Genomic DNA, 24,904 nt, shown 5'->3' with positions numbered 1-24,904 from the left:
CCGTCAGTCCGTCTGGCTGGCTATCCATGTAAACCGTGAGAGCAAGGTACAGGTCGCAATTTTCAAGATAATTGGATGAAATTTGGCACACACACGCTTCTTTTGGCCCAAGGACGAAGCCTATTGAAAATGGTTAAAATCGGTCCATTATTTCGACTAGCCCCCATACAACCGTACCCCCCAAATAGGGCCTTTTGGCTTATAATAAATTTAAATGATCTATTATGTTAACAAAAGTCGACAAAACTTAGTTTTATAGAACTTTAAATGACATTACCGATTTTTGTAATGATCTGGCTTCATTTGACTCTATCCCCCATACAAACTCCCCTTCAGAAAATGACTTAAAGGTCAAAATTCACTTACAAACACTAATAACACTTTTAAATTCTACATAAATAATATTGAAGAAGACTTAACTCCCCCTACCAACATTTTTAAGGATAGGGCCATATTTTGCCCTACTCCCCTTTGAGCCCTCTTTTTTTTGCCAAAAAAAGTAAAAATATTCCGAAATAAAGTTAAAAAAACAAACCAAATGCTTTATTTTTTTAAATAATCCCCATTTTTAACATACATACTGACTGGTGTAGGGTATCATATGGTCGGCTACGCCCGACTATACATTCATACTTGTTTTCAATTACAAATGGTTTATAAATTTATTTATGAATAAGTGTAACCCCCTTATTTATACCATCAGAATAACTTCGGGCTTTCGGACATACATATGATGCAAAGCTTACTTCTGGTAGAGTATTCGGTTAAAGATCTCTTACAGTCCAATGGGGCTGTAACCTAGCAAAAACATTTTTTTGTTCGAAATTTAAAATAAAAGAATAAAAAGAATAAAAGATTCCAAATAAAGTATTTAAAATATATGAATGCATATGTATCTAAATCACAGTTTTAAATGTATCGAAATAAAAAATCTGCTATATTTTATTTAATATTAAAATATTCTTCAAAAATTGCAATTAATATTTAATTGTTAAGCATTTCTTCTTATTTAATAGTAAAATGTTATAGCCATTTAAATAGTAAAGTTTTTCTGATATAAATATTGGTAGTCGCATATTTCATGTCAAATAAACATTAAATACTCAATATCAATATTTTTCTAGCAGCAGGAGGTATTCACAACTGAAACACCAACTGCGTTTAAGTAAATAAAATGTACATACACACATATATATGTAAATGCGATTTTCAACGTAGTAAAACCAATAATCATCCCATTATCATACGTCAGAGTCATTTTTAACACTATTTGGCAGTCTCCATTTTGTCCTGTATTTACAATAAGTCAGGAAGACGTTCTGTTCATTCAGAACGTTTTATGTTCATAATTTTTATTGCATTCTTAAAATTGGAAATGTTGGTTGTTTTTTTAATATAAAGGATGATCAAAAATTTTAGTAATAAAATTTGAGATTTTTTTCATGCTCATACAGAAATTGCAAAAAGTAATAAAAACAAAATACATACGGTAAATTTTGTTTATAAAAACAAGGCAGAGCGTGAGCAGCAGAGCAAGAGTAGTAGAGCGAGAGCAGCACTAGTGTGTTGTTATTGGCTAGAAACATGAAATTATGTATGTGGATCCTGGCTTAAGTTAGAAGCCATAAGAGGAAACTTTTTGGTACATTTTCGTTTCAAAGTGTGAATATTCTATAATATTGGACCTAGGAACATGAAATTAAGTATGTAGATTCGGAATTAGATGAGAACCCATAAAGGGACATTTTTGGTACTTTTTGAGTTTTCTATAATAATGAACTAAGAAACATTAAATTAAGTATGTATAGTCCGGATTAGATAAGAACACATCAAAGGGGATTTTTGGTACTTTTTCGTTCTACAAAAGGTACTTTTTGAATTTTCTATAATATTGAACCTAGAAGCATGAAATAAAGTATGTAAGTCAGAATTAGATGAGAACCCATAACAGACAACTTTTTGATACTTTTTCGTTTTTTCAAAAGTTACTTTTTGAATATTATATGATATTGAACCTAAGAACATGAAATTAAGTATGTAGCTTCGGAATTCGGTGAGAACACATAAAAGGGAACTTTTTGGTACTTTTTCGTTTTTCAAAAGGTACTTGTTGAGTTTTCTATAATAATGAACCCAGAAACATGAAATTAAGTATGTAGAGCCCGGATTAGACGAGAACAAATAAATGGGGATTGTTTGGTACTTTTTCGTTTAGCGAAATGTACTTTTTGAATTTTTTATAATATTGAACCTAGAAACATGAAATTAAGTATGTAGAAACGGAATTTGGTGAGAACCCGAAAAAAGTGAACTTTTTGGTACTTTTTTGTTTTTTAAAAGTTCCTTTTTGAATTTTCTATAATATTGAAATTAGATATATGAAATTGGGTATGTAGAGTCTGAATTAGGTGAGAACCCATAAATTGGATCTTTTGGGTACTTTTTCGTTTTTTAAAACACACCATGGTGAAGCGTATATAAGATTCGGCACAGCCGAATATAAAACTCTTACTTGTTGTACCCATATCAGTAAAACTTGTCATCTTGATGTTCATATATCTTCATATGACAGTTTTTTATATTCGGTGAACTTTAAGTTCTTAAAAAATAACACAGGCTACGCGAAATAATCGACCAATTTAAATACCGAAAAACATAACAATTGTGTACAAGGTTACATGGAAAGTGTTTGGTATCAAATAGGCTACAATGTTCGACTATAACTTCTTACTTAAAAAGTAATTTTGTAAAAAAGTGGTTATATAGGGGAAAGGGGAAATATGAACCTACCTTTTAAATGTTCATAGAGGGTTTTACGTTAACATTAAAGTTAACAATCACTTTGTGACATTACTAAAGGCAGCATCAAACGCGCCGACATCGACAGTATTGATAATGCAGAATCCTTATCACAGTCAAACTGTGATGTGGTGAAAAAGAGTTTAATGTAAGACAGTCCTCCCCTATGCAATGACGCTTTATAGTTCCGGAGTCACCCTCTAAAACCACCAGAAGGCGCCTAACTCATGCCAGAAGGCGCAAGAGACCTGTGGCGCCGTTATTCTAAAGGAAGATTCTGATCAGAGAGTAAATCAAAATTCCGATCGGTTTGCAAGATACGAGCCTGAGAAAATTATCACTTTTTCAAAAATGACACAGAGACCCCAAATCTTTGGGGCCAATAACTAAAAAAGTGCATGACTTTGGGCAAAACTGGAAGACACGGGTCTACTTATTTTTGGTCTTTTATCATATAGTGGTGTCCGTATATGGTTATTCAATCATGATTTAAAATCCCTAAAAACATCTAACAAATAACAACAGTTTAATCTGGCAACTTTAACAAATAGAAAACACAACAAAATCAATTAATAAATTGAGAGTAAAAGTGATTGATAACAAATGAGAGAACAATCAATCTGAACTATGGTGGTGTGTAGTGCGCACGCGCAAATGGTCAATAATTATTTTAAGTGGTCGAACTGTTGTTGTTTTTCTTGCGTTTTATTGTTGTTGCTGTTTTTGTGCTGAAGTGTTTGCACTGATATTGAGCTCTAAAGAGTGCTCATTTTCTGTGGTAAGCGAGCTTAAGTATGACAAGTCGATGGGAGCAATTGCAATGTTTGTTGTCATTTTAGCTGATGGGGGGAGAGGGTATGGAAAGAGGGAAAGCATATAAGCCAAGTTTACTTGCCAATCTTGTTGTTATTGTTTTGTTTGTGTTTTATATACAGGTTTTGTTTTAATTTTATTTTTTTGCTTATTCGAGTGAGTTGTTATTATTTTGATTTTGCTTCTTAGAGCTGTAGCTGTTTGCTCTATGTTCTGCAAAATACTTTTTTGTGGGCTTGTGTGGCTGGATAGTAAGTAAACTTAGCTTATGGCTGGCTAACAGACTGACTGCTTGGTAAACTCTGGTTTTTTGTTAGTAGCAACAATAACAACAGCAACAAGAAAAGACATAAGAAATACATTATTAAGCAGAGACAAGACTTGTAACACAGGCAACAGAGTTCACTATCAGTTGTGGTTTAAATTGGTAATTCAGTTAAGTGGAAACACTGAAGCGATTCGCACGCAAAAAAATTATCTCCATCAGTTTGGCTCAGTTTGACAAAATACACAAACAAAAGAAATAGAACAGACTAAAATAATTATATTTATATAGAACAAGTGAATACATTTACAAAATTATACGAAATGTGAAAAGAATTTTAACATTGTTATACTTTAATCAACTTTTGTTCTTAATTTTTATTTAAATAAAATGTTCTATTACTAAATCTTAACTTGAAAAAAGTTTAATTTTTCTTTTGTAACAACACAGCTGAAAACATATTTAAGGACCGTGGAAATTTTTATTAACGTTCTGGTTTAAAAATATAGAAAAACGACTAAAAATAAAAAACGTCTAAACTAATGCAATCAATTGCAATCAAGACATAAAGAAATAAAATTACGGTTTCGTGTTTTAGTCAGTTAAATAAAGGTTTTCAGAGTGTGTCTGTCTTTCCACCCGTCTGTCTGTCTATTTGTCTCCCTTTTTGCCCGTCGAACGATCTGTGTGTGAGTGATTTTTGTGTTTCTAATTCTAAAAGAAAAACAAATTCAATATTTTTCTTATTGAAATTTCAAAAATAAAAAATACGAAAAGAAAAAAAATAATCAGATGTTTGTATGTATTAAATGTATAGTGTATGTATGTTAGAAGTACATCACCTTGGTTTAATATTAGCTTAAGTTGGCTTAAATGAAAAAAATTTCCCCTTCTAAATCGTTGGTTAATTGAAACAGCAACAACAACAACATAAGTAAGAAGAAAAACGTAAATATGTATAAAAACGCCTATATTTGGCCAAGAAATTGTATTACACAGTGAAAAATGAATTTTGAAAATGTGCAATATTTATTTAGCACAAACTACAATAACAATAACAACAACAAACAAGTAATAACAAATAAATAAATGATATTTATAAAATTATTAATAATATTAAAAATACAATTTGCCATATTATTTAATACAAAAACAACAACAATAATAACTCTTGTTCGAAATTGTTAACAATAATTTTTATTTTTTGTACATAAATTTTGTTTGTTTTATTTCTTTAAATTTAATTTATGCGAAACGGTTGCATTCGTGTATTTTTTACAAAAATAACAACAAAAATAAAAACTACAACTAAAACAATAACAAAAAATTTAATCAATTTTTGTTTAAGCTTTTTTATTAAACGTGGCTTAAAATAATAACGGTTTCTCTTAAAAAATATAAAAAACAAAGAGTAAAGCAAAATCTTTTGTAACCAGTTAACAACAACTAATAACACAATTGGGATTAAATATACAACAACAGCAAGAAAAAGGAAGAAAATCGAAAGCTTCAATTAAAGCCACCAACGAACGAATGTGGGTGAATTAATTATTTATTATTTTGCGCTTTTTGATTGGGGTAAGTCAATTTTTTAAGAATATAAAATCAAATATTTAAATCTATTCTTATATTTCGTATTCACTTTCAATTATTAAGTTCAAAAGAGTTCTGTTATAATAAGAATAATTTATAATTGCTTCTACTTCACGCCTTTCGATTTCTTTTTTGAATTGTTCTCTTTAATAATAATAATAATGCAGTCTGAACATGTACTTCGTTTTATTTTGAATTAAACTTGTTGAATATTTAATATAATATCGTTCATTTGTGACAAAAGTGTGGTAATTGGAAAAAAACAAAGTTTTTTTATTTGTTAAATAACTTTGTTAGTTTTACGTAATTTAAGTATTATTTAAATAACTTTAAATATAAATTGCGTGATATAAAAAGTTTATTATAAGAATGGACTTTTAAAGTGATAGGATCAATTACGTAGGTTTACAAATCCCATAATACAAAGTATTCTTTCCTAAAGGGTTTTTACCTCGAGTATTTTGTCGATATTTATGAAGGTATAACCCTGCAAAAAAAACTATATTTATAAAATTTTTATGTTTTTTGAAAGTACAATCAGTCTACTTTACAATTTAGGTTAAACATCTCTTATATACTCTTTATTTTTCGAGATATCTTAAACTTAAGTTTGTTTTATGGTAAAAATTTTAACGGACGATTTCTTACCAAATAGAGATTAAAAGTTTATTTTTAATCAATCTACAATTATTTAAAGCTTTATAATAGGATATTTCAAAGAAAGGAGATGATATGTCTTAAATATTTATTTGACGACATAAGACAGATTTTAAATAAATGTGTCTTCAAGCTTTTATTACTTCTCAAATATTGTCAGAAATATACCTAATTATATTATGTATTAACATTTTCCAAATCAGAAATTAAATATATGTGATTGCGCACAGGGCCAGAGAATTTGTTTGTTTTGTTGACATAATAGATCATTTAAATTATTTTGAGGGGTTACGGTTGTATGGGGGCTAGTCGAAATAATGGATCGATATTAACCATTTTCAATAGGCTTCGTCTAAAAGAAGCGTGTGTGCCAAATTGTAAACCTTGTGCACATGTAAACCTTGTGCACAAGGAGTTAATTGATAGATGCGTGCAATTTATTTATTTATGTTAATATTTTCTTTTAAATGCAATATTACACAGAAAAAACTGAAATTGAGTTTTAATTATCAAAATAATTGTATCAAGCAAGTTTTGCACCTATTCAAAATGATGATATCAATTACCAAAGTTGTAAAAAATTAAAAAAATATATTTTTTTCCAAATAACGAATTAATCAGAACAATTAATGTCAATAATTGAGACAAGATTTAAAATTGATTAATTCATTAATTGTATAAATTAAATATTTAATTAATGTAAAATTGATTTTTTTATTAATTTATTAATCAAATAAATTAAACTGTTTGATAGAGAATTTTTTAAAAATCAATTAAGAAGGTGATTAAAACAATCAAATTATTAATCGATTACACACAACGTTAAAGGAATACTATATAATACAATGCGTTAGTTTTTACAAAAATTATCACTTTATTGACACAATTTAACATATAAAGTATTTCATAAATTGTAAAGAAACTTACATAGAATATGCCTAAAATTTTATTAACTATTTAAGAATTATAAATATTGGTAGCACAAAAATTCAAAATAAAATATTAAAAATAAATCTAAAATAAAAAAGAAGGCCAGAAAAAATTATTCAATTAATTAAAAAATTAATTGAATTAATTAAAAATTTAATCAAAATTTTACACTTTAGTTTCAAACAGTTTCAAAAAACGAGATAATTAAGACAAATACAAATTTTCTTAAATAAAAAATAAAGAAAATTAAAACATGTTAATTGAAAATAAACTACCGATAATTTTTTTCTGTGTAGTGTAACCTATTTAAGGTAGTATTTGATTGTAACATAGTTGTCCATTTTTGTAGTAATTAGCCCGAGAATCCCGAATTAAGAGAATGAAGTTTGCTGAAAGATTTGGTTCAAAGGGAAGATTTCTGTTTATAAATTGGGCCAGAGTTTGTCAATTGTAGTTCACAGATTTGAAGTGGAGTCAAAAGGATGAATATGAAATAATCGACAAGACATCTGTTTTTCTTTGAGCAAAATAGTACTGTTTCTTCCATTTTCCCTATCTTGGGACAGTATTTATTGAAGGAAAGCTCAAGACGATTTGCAGATTTGTATCCTATGTTCGGTTATTATTGCTAGAAACCTCTACACAAACCATATTTCTTGGCTAATAAGTCGACTATTGCGTCTTTCATTGAAAGAATGTCAATTTATTTTGGAACCTATATACATATGTGACTAGATAATGACATCTATTTTAAGCATTTTTGAAGAAAAATTTACTACATTTGTTAAAACTTAACAAATTAGCAACTGAAACGGCGTTGGATATGCAGATTTCGTTCTCACCTGTCTGTTCATTTCTCTAGTAGTTTTAAATTTGATTTTTTCTAAATTTAAACCGTTTCTATAAAAAGGCAAGAAAAGGCTAAAAGTTAAAACATAAATTTCGTGGTTAATGATGAAAGCTAATCTGGCAGTACTGCTGACAGAACCGAACACTGTAATGTAGTGGATGAAAATATTAATTCGCATCGTAATGTATCAAATCGCGCAGTCCCCCGAATTTGAATTTATTTGTGAGCAATATTTTAAAATTTTTAAGTTCATTGATACATATTAGAAATATGGGGGTTGTTGTTGATTTTCAAAAAGAACACATTCTCGAGGTTAAAATACGATTTACTGTTATTGAAATTTATAAAAACATATCAACAGTTCATTGGTTTTCATATATTAAATTATTCAAATCAAAGTTATAAATTTTTTTTTAGAAAACTACATACCAACACGAATCTACTTACTAAGTAGTTAATCTAATTTCCTAATAATTAAATTATTTATTTTTTTTGTATTAAATGTGAAGATTTAAATGTATGTGTGCATGATACAATATTAATCCATAAACCTAAATATAAAATATATATAACAGTTATAATACCTCAAGGTCATGGATGAAAGTAAACTTGTACAACATTTTATTTATTCATTTATATATTTATTAAGCCATTAAATTACATTTTTTTGTTAACAAGCAATCGATCTACTGACCAGGGCAGAACAGACTAGACCAACCTCACTGCAGACAGACGTACATATAGTTCGTATTCCAAATAATAAGCTCTTTGCATACAAAGTGGAATACAAATAAATAAGACAACAATAATCATAATACTTGTAATAAAATGAAAAAGGCTAAAAAATACCGTAAATTATTTTAACGCCCAAACTCATTAACAAACAGCAACAACAACAACGAACTATTGACGGACGTTTTTTTTATTTTATTAATCAAAAATTCAACGTTGGATCATTGGTTTGATCATACATAGTACAATCTTCCTCCAATGATCGTGCGTTCGTTCGATCAATCGATTGTCTGAGATTGATAAATTGTATGTTGTCTTGTGAATTAAAAATTCCTTCCGAGTTAAGATTGTGTGATGTTTCGTTTCGGAATATATAAAAAAATAAATTAATAAAAAGTTTGAGAAATGATTGACAAGCATTTACAAAAACCTCAAATTAAAGTTAATAATACACATTTTGTTTTGTCTTTGCGTGGAAAAGAGTTTTTTTTATTTGTTTGTTTTAAATTAAAAACTAAATTACAGTGGTAACGTTTGTTTTGTTTCGATAATGAAAGTTATAAAAAATTTTTAGATAATTTTATAAACAATTTTGGGCGGAATTTATAATTATATATTTTTAATCTAAAAATTATAACAAAAAAGGGAGCAATAGTATATAATTATCGGAGTAACAAATCATTATCAACTTTTGAATCAATACATGAATAGTTTAGGGTGTTATTTAAAATTTCAATTTGTGTACGTAGTTTAGATTTAGGAAACTCTATTTCGATCACTATTAGTTTCAACACTTCTTTACCACAATAGTGTTATATGTATTTCTTCGTATTTTTTGTAACATACATCCTCGAACATACCGTACTTTCCCAAAATTTACTCTGTCACATGACACATTCGCATTTTTTTGAAGAGGAATTCAATATTGAATCTTAACTGTATTGTCTTCTTTTGGGCGAGCACTTAGGGGATGACCCGTACTTGACCTGTACCTCTACACAGCAAAGATATCTATTCAAGAACGAGTATTCCAGTTAGTGCACTGAATCATCTACGGTTTTAACTACAAATGGATAGATTTTTGAAGATAGACAGTGAAACAGTGAGTTGGATTACGTAATGTCACCGATAAGCATATTCACCTTGTACGCGGTTGAGTATAGCCAAATTTGACTTTATACACTTCATCTACATGGGAGTATTTCCTGTACCGTATTAAACAAACTGAGTAAGAAGTCCAGCAGACATCGCACTATATTCTCATAGCTAGAACATCATAAGCTTTTAATAACTCAATATTTGCATCAAATGTATGTAGATGAAGAAAAATGTTAAAAGACATCATTTAAACTGGAGCTCCACACCACGCGTTCTACGCTTCTTCGTGCGCGTCATAAGCGGCGCACGAATATTTTAGCTGAGTTTTATGTGGCTTGACACGAAACCGGTTATTGTGGACTTACAGCTTAATGCAGAATTCAGAAAAATTCAAAAAGAAAACAATTTTAAACATTTTATATGAAAACTACACAGAAAAAACTGAAAATGAGTTTTAATTATCAAAATAATTGTATCAAGCAAGTTTTGCACCTATAACCAAAATGATGATATCAATTACTAAATTTGTAAAAAAGTAAAAATATATATATTTTTTCCAAATAACGAATTAATCAGAACAATTAATGTCAATAATTGAGACAAGATTTAAAATTGATTAATTCATTAATTGTATAAATTAAATATTTAATTAATGTAAAATTGATTTTTTATTAATTTATTAATCAAATAAATTAAACTGTTTGATAGAGAATTTTTTATAAATCAATTAAGAAGGTGATTAAGACAATCAAATTATTAATCGATTACACACAACGTTAAAGGAATACTAGACCTTTAACAATGCGTTCAGCATTTTCAAACATTATCACTTTATTGACACAATTTAACATATAAAGTGTTTCATAAATTGTAAAGAAAATTGAATATAATATGTTTAAAACTTTATGGACTATTTAAGAATTATAAATATTGCTCGCACAAAAATTTAAAAAAATATATATATATTAAAAAAAACTATAATAGAAAAGAAAATTTTTTTCAATCAATTAAAAAGTTACTTGAATTAATTAAAAATTTAATCAAAATTTTACACTTTAGTTTCAAACAGTTTCAAAAAATGAGATAATTAAGACAAATAAAAATTTGTTTAAATAAAAAATAAAGAAAATTAAAACATGTTAATTGAAAATAAACTACCTGGGAGTTGAAGTTGACTCTTTTCGTATTTACAAATTGTTATTAAGTCTTAGATATGTGAGTCATACATGTTTTATCTCTTGCTCCTTTCTCTAAAGATTGGACGATTCTAAAGTTATACAAATCTATATTGTGTCAATTTTAAACATTCTTCTTTAAATAAAATACATAAAATCACCAATTTACTTTCGCATTTCATAATAAATTTGCTCCGACAAGGCTTAAAGTCCTCCTGAAAAGCGACCGCTATAAAAACTATAAATTGTTTGAATCTCTCTAGAAATTGACGTTTAGCATTTTTCCAGCATGATAGAAAATCGACGACATGATAGTAAATTATTTCATATTAGATAAGGGAAGGGGTAGAGTCAGAGAACGCATCTTGAAGACTAATGCTAGAATTAAGTTTTGACAGGAAACTTATTTACGTTGGAATCTACTAAACCCATTTTAATGGAAGGGAACTCGAATGAATATATTTCACATAGTTACAGATCGTCTTGGGCTGTGATTCAAACAAGGTCTTGTTTGAACTTCAACAGGAGATTTTTTATACTTTGAAGTTAGACAAGCCAATTTTAGAAAGCTGTATTAAAGATGACAAATTAATGGATCATATATTCTAACATATTTTTTAATGACTTCCGTAGTAGAAAAAATATGATTACAGTTTTTAAAGTCAGAGCAGATGCTTCATTCGAATTTGAGCTAATAGGCCCATATAGAATATTTTTACTCCCTTAGTCTATTAAATATTGTCCATTATTGATTTTGGATGATATAAAAATAACTCTAATGATGACCATGGCTTTTTTTTTATAATATTATTAAATGGTTTAAAATATCGATTTTATTCCGTTAACCTTCAAATTAGAATTGTGTCTCAATTTGTAGAGGTTGGTCGAGTTATTTTTGTTTATTGTTGCACCAGTATGTCTTATTTATTTTAGTTATTTTTGTAATTAGAAAGATTTTTACTAATAAATTTTAGTTGTCCTTGAATTATTGCAAAAACAAAAAAAAAAAAACATTGTGGATATAAAATCATTTAAAACCACTGTGTATCTTAATTGTTTGAATAGTAATCAAAAAACAATCACATGTTGCAATTCTTGGTTGTTTTTTTGTTTGTTTTTGGTTTTGTTGTAAAATTAAAATTTTACACTCACAAACAGCAAGTAGGGGCTGGCGGTAGTATACGTTCGCCGGCGCGCAGTAGTAAACGTACCAACAACAGTTGTAGTATGCAGTTTTTGTAGTTTTTTTTACATTTTCTACATATTTACGACGAGTCTTGTGTAGACAATTAAGTTTTTTTTTTTTTTAAAGTACGAAATAAAAAATCAATAGTAAATTGTTTTTGTTTTCTATTGGCATTTTAGTCAAGTTTGTAACAAATAATTATTGTATTTTGATTTTCAACAATTTATTTATTCATTTATAGTATTTATTATTAATTCTTTATGTTTAGAGATTTTCTTGTTGTTTTCTGGCTCGTGTACAAACTGTAAACCACAAAATTCATTAGATACGACTAAAATCTAGTGACTAGCTGCATGTTTGCTCATACTTCGTACAATAAAACAAAGATCTTTTTGAATATTATATTAAATAAGAAAAAGGGTGACAAATAATTTGGTTTACAAGAAGTTAGCAACGTTTACAAATAACTAGCTAAATAAGTACTTATAAATCCAATAAAATGTGAAAATAAAACAGTAAAACTTAAAATAAAGTACTTACATATCTTCTTATATATAAGCTATTATAAGGTCATTTAAAAGAAATGCAGACTGTAAGTATTATTTATTAAAAAGTAAGTGGTTATGTAAATGTTTTACTGGGCTGTGAATTATTTTTGGCATTTATTTGTGGATATAAAACTTATATGTTGTAAGACTTCTGCAACTTCTTGTCTCTGATATTCGCTGAGTTGTCATCTTGAATAGCTTATGTTATTATCGTCCTCTTGAATATCTTTAGCACTTTCTTCATTACCTTGTTCTTTACCATTATCTTTAGTAGTGAATAGAGAATGCTCCTTCAAAGTACATCGGCAGCAACAGCACTAGTACCTTCACCTTCTTTATTAGCGGGAAATTCTTTATCGAAGTAATTATCTCCTCGGTAGTGAGGACTTGGTGCGGAAGTATGATAAGTAGGTGATGAAAGTTAACTTTATTTTCGAAGTCTATCTATAATTGACATATCAGTCGGAGTACTTTTTCATTACTGGATCTCGATTGCACCAATCTGTTAATAATAGGTCAAAGTTATGCTGCTAACATTTCGCACTGTCTTCATTAACTTGTTTTTAATCTTAAGTAGTCAAGTATCCTCGGCAGCAACGAAAGTTTTCAAACCAGCACCTACACCATTTTTATTAGCAGGACTACTTTTTATTGAAGAAATAAACTTCTCGGTAGTGAGGACTTTTTGCGGAAATATGATATGATATGTATTTGTTATATTTGCCTTCTATTTCTTAATCTAACTATAAATTACAATTAGACGGGGTACTTTTTCATTACTTCATCTCGATTGGTGCGACCCTCAATAATAGGCCAAAGTTATACTGTTAGCATTTCTCAATTAATCATTCAACGTTATCGCAGTTCCAGTCAAATTCGATTCTTTTTATATCCTACATATGGGGAGGGTATATTGGGTTTGTGCTGATGTTTGTAACGCAGGTACATGAACTTCTATTATCCCAGTGACGATGCCCATTGATTAAAAATGGTTAAGATCGGTCTATTATTTCACATAGCCACCATACAACTAAACCCCCGAATAGGGCTTGTAAACCTTGTAATCAAACTACAGGTCGCAATTTTAAAGATAATTAAATGAAATTTGGCACATGATTTTCTATGATGCCGTAGACGAAGCCTATTAAAAATGGTTAAGGTCGGTCCATTATTTCACCTAGCCCCCATACAACTGAACCCGCCGAATAGGGCTTTTAAGTTCATAATTATGTTTAATATACTCATATCCCGAAAAGCTGCAAAACCATGTTCTATACTAGCCTTGATAACCCTCATGAACTTTATAATTATAGGACCTCATTGGACCCTAGCCGCTATAAAAAGCCCCCTTCAAAATTTGACTCAAATGTCCATAATTTTTTACAACAATAAATGGTTTAAGTTTATATAAGGCAAGGTACAATTCAAATTAAATGCTTTATTATAAAAACTAAATCACATGTTATTTTTGTAACAGGTGTAGGGTATTATATGGTCGGCCTCGTCCGACTGTAATTTCTTACTTGTTTAATATTACATCTATAGTCAAATATATCGGCGAAATTCTTATTGACGATAATTTTGAAAGCACGAATTTTTCGAAATCAAATGGTATTTGCAATTGCAAGAAACATGTTTTCAGCCAGATACAAAAAATTTTAACCTTTGTTATAATATCGATATATGGTTTCCTAATCGGTTTTAATAGACATTTCCGATAATACTATATCTTTACAAAGTTTTAATTATTCTAGATAACTTTGTTGGTACAAATGACTGTAACTGCTTTACACTGAGTAAATAGTTTAAAGAAATATGGTTACAATATTTACGTACCACTTATAAATATGTTATGTATAAAGTTACTATGTATTAATGTATTTTTAACTACTAAAGTTTACTCTTACTCTTTTTGGCTCAAACACGTTGTAATTGTTACAACATGTTTTGTTTGTGGTTTGGTTTGACGTGTTGTTGTTGTTTTTTATTTTCATACAATATTTATTTTCTTAACGTATTTTATTAAACTTGTTTCAAATGTTAATAGATATTAAGTAAAAAAAAAAAAATAGTTATAAATAAAATAACAAATTTGTATTTAGTTTTACCACTTAGTAAATATTACTTATTTTATATTGTGTCTCTCTCTCTCGCTTTTTTTGCTATTAACTTCATATGCAATTACTGTAGTAAGTATCTATTTGCAGCTTAAGAAAAGTAGTAAAATCAACAAAAAACATTCACAATTTATTGACTCTACTAGTCATTTATGGACTTGTAAATACAATACATAAGTATATATGTATGTAAGTATGTAGATGCTAGACAAAACTTACAACTTTTTCTTAGAATATTCCATTTCCTCTCGAACGAGAGAAACTAGAATTCAAGTTAAATAATAGTGGTCATTTATCCAAACCTGTATTTCAAATTGTTTACTTTAAGATAGTCTCTTCGTTTGGAAAGTATTTAAAATATATAAAAATTCTTAAAATACCTATTTTCATTTCAAGATTTGCTTATAAATCCAATAGTTATTTTTTTCATTAAAACAAATTTTGAAATTTCTGTGTGGCAAAATTTTTTAAATATTTAGTATTTCTTTGTATTATTTCATTTTTATACCGACCATTAAAAGGATGGGGGTATATTGATTTTGTCAAAAAGTATATATGTACCCAGCTAGCATTTTTTGAAATTTTTGATCACATTCGAGTCATTTATGAGTCTTCTGCACGATTAAAATGGTCATATATGCGCTCATTTTCTGATCATTAATGATACATCCATCGGGAGAAAATGGTACCCTACCAGCGTCTCTTCTAAATGAGTCATTTATGAGCCCCACTACTGATCATTTTTTAATCTTTTTTAAGTCATTAATAAGCCAAATAACTGGTCGTTTTGCGTTATTTCCGAATCATATTATAGTCATTTTGAGTAATTTTTAAGTGTAAGTTTAGCTATTTCATTACAAACAAAAACAATTACATAAGGAACAATTTTAGATCTTCCATCATATTTTAAACACCAGGATGATCAATTTATGATTGCAATACATTTTGCTATTGTTTTTCAAATATTCAGTTTTCGAGTCATTTTTAAGCACTCAACTTATTAATCACTTTTAGCTTATCAAAAAGAGTCAAAAATGACTCAGTTTACTGATTAATCATCCAACAATCTTCCAAATGCTAGCTGGGTATATTCTGGGTCCTCATTAAATTTAAAGAAGATCTAGCCATGTCTGTTCGTCTCTCCGTCTGTTGAAAACACGGTAGAGTCCGAATGGAAATTTCACATAAATATCTCTTATAGGTAATGTTTGTTTGGTATTGAAAATGGTATAAAAAATACGAATAAAGCGATGAAATTCGACATAAGTAAGTTTCTTATGATCCAAAACCACTACGCAAAATTTTTAAGGATCGGTCCATGATTGAACCTTCCCCCCATATAAGGTCCCCTTCAGAAAATGACTGCAACGCTCATTAATGGCTTAAAAATACGAGTGTAGCGATGAATTTCGACAAAAATAAATTTAATACGAAACAAATTCTGTCTACCAAAATTTATGAGGTTCGACCCATAATTGACCTTACCCCACTATATAAAATTCTTTTAACACTTGTAACTGGCCTAAAAATAAAAGTATATATATGAAATTTGTCGTAAGTAAGTTTCATTCGAGTCAAACGAGGTGGGTACATAAGATTCGGCATAGCTGAATATAACACTCTTACTTGTTACTTAAGTATCTTTCCATGTCTGTAACATATACAATCAATATAATAATTATGCAGTTTTTCGTTTGTTTTAACCTTTGGCAGTTTCATGAAATTTTATTCAAGAAGCGTAAAAAGTTAACTTGTTTTCTTGTGAGTAAACATATTGGTCAGACATCTTTACTATATTAGCTTTGGCTTGTAAATCTTCTTAGATATTTCGTAAGTTTACTATTTTTTATAAAATAGTAAAAAAAAATAAGTATTTAAATACATGGAGTGTAGTTTAAAGTTAAAAAGTTTTATGTTTATGTTGGTCTTTTTGAGACACACAACTATACTTTATCATCAACATATATTAGCACAATACTATGGAACCTTTTAAGATTCTCAGATGATCTAATTATGCCTATACGTATGACTGTTGAGAGTACGATAGCGCTCAAACAAATATTAATACTAAACTAGTATTGAAAATAGAAAATATGAAATGATTCCCATAAAATTTAATTAAAAATTTGAGATTCTCGTAAATATTGATTATGTCGCAGATCAGTGCTGTATTTATAAGCGTAACAGTAACATTCTGAAGGGCGGAAGGTTCAGTTATGGACCGATTCTTATAAAATATGTATTTATGCAAAGTTTCAGCTTTCTTACTTTTCCCTTTTATGCCCTATCGCGCCTACAAAAATATAGAAAGCACAGCTTTCATTTGATATCAATATCAGCTTCAAACAATACATAAAAAAACAATTTCAAATATTTATTCTAATTTGTGAGTCTTTTAAGCTTAGAAGTCCTTTTTTAAAGGACATAAAACTGATTATAACAAAATGGTGTATATAAAATTACTATTAACGTTTAAATGTTTAAAAATAAGGGGTTTGGGGTTTTACATGTATACATAGAATTGGTATTTTTATGTGTATATAAAAATTTGTAATGACTTGTAGTTTCTATATACTTTTCAATGACAACTATCTATCATCTGCATAACTCAGAAGTGCTCTAGTAATAACTTCAATCTTACTTTATATAGAAGATTTTAATTTTTATTTACAAAATCGTACAAGATACTTGATTTATCCACTTCGTACGGACAAAATATACATCAACAGAAAGTCCATTTATAGAACCCAACTTGTGTACTTTCTAAGACTTTTAAAACAAGTCAAGTTTTAAAATATATTTGCGCGAAAACAACAAAAATTATTATATTTTATTGCGTGATATTGACACATTTTAACAAGCTGAAAGGAAATAGTGTCTGTCTGCAATTAAAGCTTTCCTACAGAAGAAAAATGTAAAAGAAGTGTAAAACGCCTTTAAAACAAGGTTAGCTACTAGTATTTATTATTTATGAATATTTCGTCATATTGGAAATATGTAAATGAAAAAGAAATTTAAAACCGTTAAAATAAAAATATATTTTAGATTGATGTATATAATTTTTTTTACATAAAAATTAAAAGTAAACTGAAAGGATCTGTCTACCGTGTGAACATAACACTAAACAAATACATTTTTTAAAGATCATTAGAAATGTGTTGAAACCTTAACTGGCAGACCCATGTTGTTTGATAACATTTTATAAACAATTAAATATTTATTTATACAAACACGAGTATGAATACGAGCGAGTTCATGTACTCGTGTGTACATTTAACTTGTCAAAATATTTTGTTACCAAGAAAAATTACTTACATGCCTCATTTTACAAATAGTTTTAAGCCAAAATGTTGACGGGTCATATTAAGTACAGATTTATTCACGTACACATGTACACGATGTTCAACAGACATGGATAAATGCTAACATGGGCGATGTAGAGTCATTCGTTCTTCTATACTTACAACGACAATTTTACAAACTTACTCGTACAATTACAAATTGTAAATACATATTTTATAAATAAAATAGTAATTGTTTTAGTTACGTGAATGCTAAGTTCTGGTTTGAGCAGAAATATTACTCATAATAATTATTGTTTTTTTCTTAATCTTTTTTACTTCTATTTGACGTTTTAATTGTTTATTGTGCAGAGAGACAAATGTTTAACACAATTCTGTCTGTCAGTTGGTTTCTTTTGTTTTTGTTATAATTAATTAAAAATTTTCCAAGAATTAACACGGGACCACTTAACACAGTATTCATGGGCTAATTTGTCGCACATTTATTCTGGTTTACAGGTACATATTCGATGTAACAAGTTTTTGTACGAAGAATGTTAATAACAGCGGAAATTGCAAATAAATATCTTAGAGACAAGTTTTTTTTAAATTACTTATCTTAAAGGATTTTTTTTACTAAAACACACTGTATAAATCATTTTTTTTGTATTCAACATGCGATTATAAATTCGTAATATAAGAAAAATTTCTTTTGACCAAGAGTGAACAAAATGAAATTGTTGCATACTTTTGTAAATAATTTCTCTATCACATCAGGATTTCGAGATAACTGAAAAGTTATAGACATAGTATTTTATAGATTTAGGGCGGGTTTCTTACTACTCAGTTAAACTAGGCTTAACTTGCTTTAAGATTAAACTCGGAACAAAATTAGCAGACTTTGAATGAAGATCATTATCAGAAAAACCCGCCCTTAAAGTAGTAAACCAAATTTTCACTGAATAGACTTTAAACTACATTATAGGCTTGAGTATAAACTAGATAATAAACTAGACAGCAAACTAGACTATGGAAAACACTTTATTATGTACTAAACTATGAAATATAATGTATAAAAAACTATATATAGACTAGACTATTGACTAGACTGCAGACTAGACTATAGACTAGATTATAGACTAGATTATAGACTAGACTATAGACTAGACTACAGACTATACTATAGACTAGACTATAGACTAGACTATAGACTAGACTATAGACTAGACTATAGACTAGACTATAGACTAGACTATAGACTAGACTATAGACTAGACTATAGACTAGACTATAGAGTAGACTATAAACTAGACTATAGACCAGACTACAGACTAAACTATAGACTGGACTATATATATTAGAAATATTTCGAAGAGTTTTCATTTTGAAAACCAGTTATACGGGCACAAAAGTATTCATTATAATCGCACTACAATATAAATATATTTCTAGTTATCTGACAGCATATTTTTACTATATATCACTAAAATTGCACTTATTTTTGAAGTATTAATTCCCGGTACTGAACTCTTCGAAATTATGTATTAAATTAACCCCCTAATATTAATCATAATTTTCTCAACATAATAAATTCCTTAAAAGATTGCAAGTAACTTAACCTCCATTTGAAATGGATGGTATTCAATTAAATTAAATGCCATTTGAAATTATGATTTAAAATTTAAAAAAAATCGTATGTACCTAAATATACTTATAAAAAACACATAACAGGAAGGTGTCAAATCTTTTAATTTATCTAAAAATTAAAAAAATACCTAGATCTGATATCAAAACTATTTGGTATTTTCGAAAATTAAATTCAGTGAAATCTCATTAGAAGGACAGACAAACTGAAACAAATTATTTTTTTATTTATTTAGTTTAGTTGTATGTATGTAGTTGTTTGGTTTTAGTAGCTTCAGTTGTTGTTATTATTATTGTTAAATTTAAGTGATTGTTTAAACTGAAACGAGTTTTACAAAATAGCAACATTTAAACAAACTTTTTGTATCTGCAGTCCTCAACAGTAAATTTCATAAATTATTTGTTTAATTTAAAAACCTCGTTAACAAATTAACGCAATAAAAATACAATCATTTATTTCATTTTAAACACACTCTCACACAAATACAAAACAGCACAAACAATTTAAAAGTGCATTAAACTTTTATTGAAAATTTAAAAAAAAAAAAACAAAAATTAAATAAAACTCAGACACAGACTGAAATAAAATACAAAATTTACAAACAAAAATAAAATTGGTTAAACAAGCCAGAGACCACAAACGACATAAATTAAAGGCCAAATATTTGAACTAATTTTGGACACAAAATTTTAAAACTCAACTTAAAATTGGTTCAACATTTTTAAAATTAACAATATGTTTTGCACACACTGTGTGTTACAGATTTGTAAGAAATGCTTTGAAAGAAACAACGGTAAAATATGGCCAAAATTATGATGGTAAAGAAAAAGAAACGGAAGACTGGCAGACAGACCAACAATAAACAATTTACATTACCATTGACTGACTGTCTCAAGTCGTCTGTCCAAAAATGAAATGCGTTTGTACTTTTTTATGTGTGTGAAAATGGTTCAATTTCAGTGTCACATTCATTTTATCTACAAAATGAGCGTGAAATGAAGAAGTGTAGAGTTTGCGGTAGTCAATATGTGAGCACTGTTTACACAGTAGTTCCAAGTCTATATATAAGTGGGCTAATTCAATCCATAGTGTTGTCCAACATAAGTATTTGGTGGCTTACAGCTCTATTTTAATATTTTTATTATAAAAATGGAAATAAGCAAAAAATGGTAAATCGGCCAATACCGATCTACTTTAATAAAGTATATTTTCAAAACATTGTTCAATTACACCGTCCGACAAAAAGAGAAAAAACTTCGTTAGAAAAGAACCTGATGATATACGTCTGATGCTATAAATATAAGGAAAAAAATTGCGTTTTTAGTTTTTCATTTCGTGATCTTGTGTCCTTTTAAAAGGACTTCAAAGTTTTAAAAAGTATATTTTGCATTATTTTTGTTTTATACCGTAAGGATGAAAATCTGTCAAAAATGTCTTTTAAAATTCTAAGCCTTAAAAATCTATTAAAATTTTCAATATTATTTTTTCAAAAAAAAAAAAAAAAAAAAAAAATAATAAAGATTTTGTATACATCTTTTGACAGAATAAACTAAAAATAACACAAAATAACTCTTTTTATTTGCTTGACATCAAATTTGACGTTAAGTATGTAGATTTAGATGTATATCATCCGGTTCGTGTTTAATTTTGAGTGTCGGACTGTGTTATAATAACCAAATTACTCTAATAACACAGGTCAACTAATTAAACGTATGAGTCTTCGTTATACACATATTTTTATTAAGTTTTATTTAAATTGGTTGAAAACAAAATAATATTTCATTATGGTTCAAAAAACTTTGCCAATATTGCATATCTTGAGTTTGAACTCCATTGTTTATGGGTTAACATTATTCGATTTTACTGAAACATAAGATATATGTTTCATATTATCTTCAATTGTATAATCTGGAAGGGTTTTATATAAAATGCATAATTGTAAACAATAAAACCTGCTTTTCAAAAATGTAAACAAAACATTATTTTCTCCGAAATCCCCATAATTCAAATTGCAGGTACAGCTAAGCTAATATGTGAGAAATATCGACAGAGATATCTTAACTATTTTATTCTCTTCCCTTTATTGTCCAAAATTTTAAAATTTGCTTAACAAAATTTGTAAAAGTTTAAAACTAGATTTATGAAACTGTCGTCTTAAGAGATTTCCTTTTACGACTATATCCCAAATACATTTTACGCTTTCTAATGAGGATGATAATACGAATATATTTAAAGTAATGACATGAAAAATCATAAAAATTTGTAATAACGTTTAAAATGTTTAAGTAATATCACTACCAAAATATTTAAATATAATTTCGGAGAAAACCTGACAGTGAGGAAGAAAGTGATCCAGGGTTTTACTACCCTCACTACACGCTCTACATTCGTCAGAATTCACTAGTTCAACTTTATATAACTAGTTCAACTAATCCTGTGTATTGACTCAGCATACACGCAGAGAAAAACCATAATTCGACATGGTTACTATAACTAAACTATGTTCATTGTAACAAAATATTGTTATCAAAAACATATAATTATTATTTTAATTTTGTTTAAACAATATTGTTGTTACCGTAATCATTTTCATGTTAATGACAATTATAAATTTGAGTATGATTCACTGAAAAATATTTTTTTTAATAACTATGTAATGGCAACGATGAAAACATATTATGTTACATATTATTTTGTATGTGTGTGTTGTTTTAAGCGACAAATGATAATTCTCATTTGGTTTGTATCATTATATGTATAAGTATTTCACTTTGAATAGAATAAATAAATTGTAAATCGTGTCGTGTATTGTAGATTTTTATTTTTTTAGAAGCTGTAATTATACAGATTCAGTAAACAAAATAAATTTAATTTCGATATATGCATATTTTTTAACGATATTTTGATCACAGTGGATAATAATATAGTCATGTATAACAAAGAATATTATGATAAAATATTTTAGCTGATTTTAATCATAATATGATATTTTAAAATTGTTACAATAACCATAATATCTTTAGACTACAATCATAATTTTAACCATAATATGTTGCTCTTAGAACATGGTTACCACAACCATGTTTTTTCTCTGCGTATATGTACCATCATACTAACCTCAGACTTACAGACCCCATATAATCTTTGTGCTTCTACCCATCGGTTCATTATTTCAAGAGGCCTTATGGATTTCTCTCACCCATATTTATACCTACACCACTATAGTGGGGTATTATGCGTTTGTGCTGAAGTTTGTAACACCCAAAAATATTGGTCCTAGACCCACCTTAAAGTATACCAATCGGCTCAGAATCACTTTCTGAGTCTATGTCCGTCTGTCCGTCCGCCCGTCCGTCAACAAAAATCAACAAAAATTAGTTTTATAGAACAATAAATGACAATACTAATTTTTATAGAGATCGGGCGTCATTTGACCCTAGCCCCCATACAAACTCCCCTTCAGAAAATGACTTGAAGGTCAAAATTAACTTATAATTACTAATAAAACGATCAAAATCTACATAAATGACTTTAAAGTAGACGTAAATTCATTTACCAAAATTTATAAGGATAGGACCATATATACCACTTCTCCCCTATGAGCCCTTTTGTAGAAAATCTCTTTTTTGTCAACAATAAGTAAAAAATTAAAAAACAAATTACATGCTTTGTGTAAAAAAAATCCACAATTTTAACATACTGACTGGTGTAGGGTATCATATGGTCGGCAATGTCCGACTATAAATTCATACTTGTTTTAATTCTGCCCTCGTTTTGCTTCCAACAGTTTAATTACCTCGAGCTCTTTTCCTTTAAAGTTACTACTCCCGAGTAGCCTGGTGTGATGTAAACTTTACCTCTGGGAGAATATTCCCTTAGAGCATTATTACAAGTTGATTTAAGTTTATTACCTGAAGGGCATTGCCTTAATAATATCTCTCTCGAATGAATATATAATTATATAATCTAATAGATAGTTTTTATATATCCTTTTCTTTATTTACTATTGATATAGATTTATTTTAAAATTTTCCTAGACACAAAAATTTTAACTTTTAGTGTTAAAATTCATATCAGAAACTTTATGAAGATAGGATCGTTAGGTAACTTTTATTAAAACAAATTCAGAGTGGAACATTGGTTAGCATTTTCTGTGATTATGATCGAAGTCGTTGGTATTTTTGACAAAGGAAAATATTTTATTATTAATTTTCCTTAAAAGCTGATCTTTAAAATTATCTTTAAACTATGTTAAGAACACATTCCTAACGCGTTTCATATATAATTGCTTTAAAATTTAATACTCGTTGCATTCAAATTAGTGCAAGTGATTAGTGTCAGAAGTACATCGACATACCAGATCGATATCGCACTAATCCCGTTTACTTTAGTTAATGCTAAAGAAAAAACACAATTAAAAAACTCTTTTTTTTCTATGACAAATAAATTCGTTTTCATATGATATTGTGCTAAAACTTGTTTGTTTGACTATTTTGCCGTCATGCCGTTTTGCCAACATTGTATTTGTGTTTAACGTCTTGTCATTATTGATCTTGAGTCGCAAGTATAAAGTTGTTTCAGTATTTAACTTTTTTTTTTGCTTTAACTCAAACGCATTCACAAGCGGTTGCTCCCCTTCTAATGTGCTTATTTTCGTTGTTGAGGCTTGGCAAAATCGAATTAACTCATACAACTCCAACACTCCAGCAAAAAAAAGTCTTTGTTTTCATTACATTTACAGGTTTCGTTAAACTACTTTTCCGCTGTTTTTAGTTTTTTTACAATTTTTTTTTATCAAAATGTTTTTCTACAAATATAACGTCATGATCTGTGGCAGAGATGGGCTGTATTTGAAAAGTGTTAATTTGAATGCAGCTAAATTTAATTTTTTAATGTCCTGTCACCGATATGTTGATGCTAATTAATACATTCTAAAACTACAACTATTCAAAAACCATTATCATTTATTTTCGAAAATTAATATTTAAACAAAGTTTCTTATCGCTTACTTCCTTTAGTCGTTTTATTTATGGAAATAATGTTTAATTTAACTTGTCAATATTCGCACCTAAGCTTGGACATCGTCGATTTAACTGATTTTATGTTTTACCATTTTTTTTTTGCTTTGTCACCTGTTAACAACCCAACTAATACTTCACATTTTTAGGCTTGATCAAACATTTTGTATCTTTTGCTGATTGAATGCGTACGATTT

General features: G+C 28.3%; 1 protein-coding gene across 4 annotated transcripts in view; it reads left to right on the top strand.

Moving 5' to 3' along the window:
- Positions 1-4,037: 4,037 nt before the first annotated feature.
- The window catches only part of LOC111679873 (serine-rich adhesin for platelets), a 78,029-nt gene continuing 57,162 nt past the window's right edge, over positions 4,038-24,904 (top strand). The window contains exons 1-3 of one of the 4 annotated variants that reach the window (XM_046948201.1): positions 4,038-4,566; positions 4,795-4,948; positions 5,226-5,455. The gene's annotated coding sequence lies outside the window, so the exon portion shown is untranslated. Of the gene's footprint in view, positions 4,949-5,113; positions 5,456-24,904 lie in introns of those variants that run through there. The other 3 variants (XM_046948203.1, XM_046948199.1, XM_046948200.1) reach the window with 3 other exon arrangements.

The sequence above is a fragment of the Lucilia cuprina genome, chromosome 4 (assembly GCF_022045245.1).
Source record: "Lucilia cuprina isolate Lc7/37 chromosome 4, ASM2204524v1, whole genome shotgun sequence".
In the NCBI taxonomy this organism is placed as follows: domain Eukaryota; kingdom Metazoa; phylum Arthropoda; class Insecta; order Diptera; family Calliphoridae; genus Lucilia; species Lucilia cuprina.
This window is presented reverse-complemented; position numbering and strand designations above follow the sequence as displayed.